The sequence below is a fragment of the Lissotriton helveticus genome, chromosome 6, assembly GCF_964261635.1.
Source record: "Lissotriton helveticus chromosome 6, aLisHel1.1, whole genome shotgun sequence".
Lineage (NCBI taxonomy): Eukaryota > Metazoa > Chordata > Amphibia > Caudata > Salamandridae > Lissotriton > Lissotriton helveticus.
This window is the reverse complement of record NC_136067.1, coordinates 19,088,373-19,091,292: the sequence shown is the minus strand read 5'-3', so window position 1 is coordinate 19,091,292 and position 2,920 is coordinate 19,088,373. Positions and strand designations below refer to the sequence as shown.

At 38.3% G+C, this 2,920-nt stretch overlaps 1 long non-coding RNA gene across 1 annotated transcript; it reads right to left on the bottom strand.

Annotated features, from left to right (window-relative positions):
* Positions 1-1,129: 1,129 nt before the first annotated feature.
* Positions 1,130-2,320, bottom strand: LOC144761194 (uncharacterized). The gene is made up of 4 exons (XR_013595620.1): positions 1,989-2,320; positions 1,814-1,891; positions 1,618-1,718; positions 1,130-1,335 (listed from the first exon to the last, which is right to left on the bottom strand). It is a non-coding gene; the product is annotated as an uncharacterized LOC144761194 (long non-coding RNA).
* Between the last annotated feature and the right edge of the window lie 600 nt (positions 2,321-2,920).

Sequence of the window (2,920 nt, the reverse complement as noted above, 5' to 3'; positions counted from 1 at the left end):
ATTCAAAAGGAACATAACCTTCCTATAAAGAGGAGGTCCTTGATCAGCAAGAACATGAGGGCATCAAGCTGTTTCATCTGAGAGATAGGAAGGAGGCCACAAGGGGAGCCCAATTTGATACTGGACAGAAGTCTGTTAAAAATGCTGAGTTCCAAGAGAGACCACGCTTCCAGCCTGACAGTGGATTTACATGCTTTACATAGCACAAAGCTTACGACAAGACACCCACAACTTGGGAATCCCAATAGGTCCCACAACCCACACAATATCACTTTCTGCAGATGAAATGATGCTTCACATAAAGGAGCTCTGTGCGGATATGTCTAATACAGCCACATTATTTAACACTTTTGCCATGCTCTCGGGGCGACAGATTGTCATTGGCAAATCCTAAACACAATACACCCTTCATTAGCCGGGAAAGGAAGTCAAAGCCCAACTTGAGAAACTGCTGGAAGAGGCACTAATAGAGAAAGTTGAAGCATCACAATGGGTTGCCCCTCTGGTTTGTGCCAAACGGCCCAATGGCAAACTGAGACTGTGCGTGGACCTGCGTGATCTAAACCAGAATATAGTAGTAGAGCAGTACCCCCTACCAAAAATCAGCAAGATGCTTGCTACCACGAAAGGTATCAGGTGGTTCTCCACCATTGACTTAAAGTCCGCTTATCACCAGGTGCCACTTCATAAGGACAGTGAGAAATTAACAATGTTTATAACTCAATTTGGATGTTTCAGGTTCACCAGAGTTCCTTTTGATCTTGCATCGGTGGCCGCCATGTTTCAAAGACTGATGCATAATATCTTTGAGGGAGTACAAGATATTCTACTATTTCAAGATGATATCCTGATCATGGGCAGAACAAGAGAAGCAGGAATATGTGGCAGGGTCCCTACATGAGTCACAAAAATGATCTCTGCTAGCACTACGTACCTTGTTGTTCTAAACAATACCAATCACACAAATTTTGTTACCTACGATGGTGTATGTGAGAATTACAATTTCACCAGAATGGAAACACACTGTGTTATCAACTAGTTATATACATGTTTATACATAGAGGCAATAAAAACTGATAAATACCACAATTGAATAATTGATACAAAATAATAAAAAAAGGGAGATATGTTGTGCAAGTTGGTACAAAATGTATTTAGTCATGTTATCGATTTTGTTATTATCACTGGTTAAATCATCACTTAAGATAAATACATTCAAAAAACACTTTTATAAAAAACATCAAAAACACAATCATTAAAAATGTTCATCAGACCAAAGGTCGACGCAGCGTTTCGGTTGTGGGTTTGCATAAAAAACCTTCTTCAGGACCAGTTCTACGGAAAAACAGACAATTAATATTTTATATCTACATGATATCTATTTTATACAAGTCAGCATCAACAACATCTTTATCCCATTATATACATCTTTCTCACAGAATCCCTCAGTGTTTTATTAAACACATTATCATCAAATTACATAACATCATCTACGCAGGTTATAATATTGGTATTGTTAAGAAACAGCATGTTGGGGTACGCTCAACTTCATAGCTATAGTAGCTAAATGGGATTTTTCAATCTCTATAGGGTATGTACAGCCAAATTGCTGGTTACCTGAGGGTATTAAAATTCCTCTGACTTGGATCAGTCAAGCAGCGCATTGGGAGATGAGATGAAGGATAGATTCAATCTCAGTGCATTATATGTTCATAAATCTGAAAACAGATACATTTATTATTATTCTCCGGTGTCTTGTATATACACCTATAGGCCCTCAAAGTTCATACAAAGAGCACATAAACATAGATACCTTAACCGAGGATAACTCGGATTGGAGCTTGTATGATAGGAGCCACCAATGTCCTTACTTGTGGAAGACGAGGTAAGGCTATGATAAAATCAAACAAAGTACAAAAAACATCGATGGAATATATAAAATGTATCTTTGTGAAAATATTTTTAAGCTATAACATGAAGTCGCTTACCCAAATTTGATTAATGTCAAAAACGATGTAGCCGCAGACTTCTAACTTGTCACTTTGGGCACCGTACTTTTTTGGGGGTTGACCTCCCACTGTGATAAATGAAGTAAAAAATGGAAATTTTTAAATTTTAAAATGATAAGAAAGAGCTTTTATTGATAGCTAAATAATCTATCTATTTGCAAAGTGGGCTTTGTTTGGTAACTGAACTGTCTGTAGACGTAGTTCATGGTATGTACGCGGTATTTGCCTTTTTAATTGATGTCACTCGTGTTACTCTAAGTGCCACGCATCAGGCATTTCAATACAGTCTCGAAAAAAGGCTGCTACATTATTTAAAAAGTACCCCTCGAGATATTACAATTTATTATCGCATGTTTAGGGGCATTTAGACACGACGAGTCTCTAAAAGTAAACTCTCCGGGCTTTTACTTTTAGAGACTGGTCGTGTCTAAATGCCCCTAAACATGCGATAATAAATTGTAATATCTCGAGGGGTCTACAGACAGTTCAGTTATCACTATCACCCTGCTGGAAACTGAGCTGTTGAGCGATTCAACGGGGTTATAAAAGGAATAATACAACTGGCAAACAGCAACAACCTGAGTAGGAGGCAAGAGACACTCAAAACTGTGTGGGCCTACAGGATCACACCAAGCTGCTTTGTTGCTATTTTCCTCATTTTTGACTTAATGTTATAATAATAAAAGCAATGTTTAATTTGTTCAGGTGGTAGCCAATGGGCCTTCAATTTTTAGGGATAAGGACTTTTTTTTATCATTCACCTTTGACCCGGAGCACGAAAGAGAACCATAGAAAAGAGGAAAGAAAGTGGAAAAGAAAGCCAGCACAATAAAAACTAGAAGAGGAAGTAGGGATCGAACACCCGCAAGAGTGAAATAAATGCCGGAAGTAGAGGGCTGTTAGGGTGACCA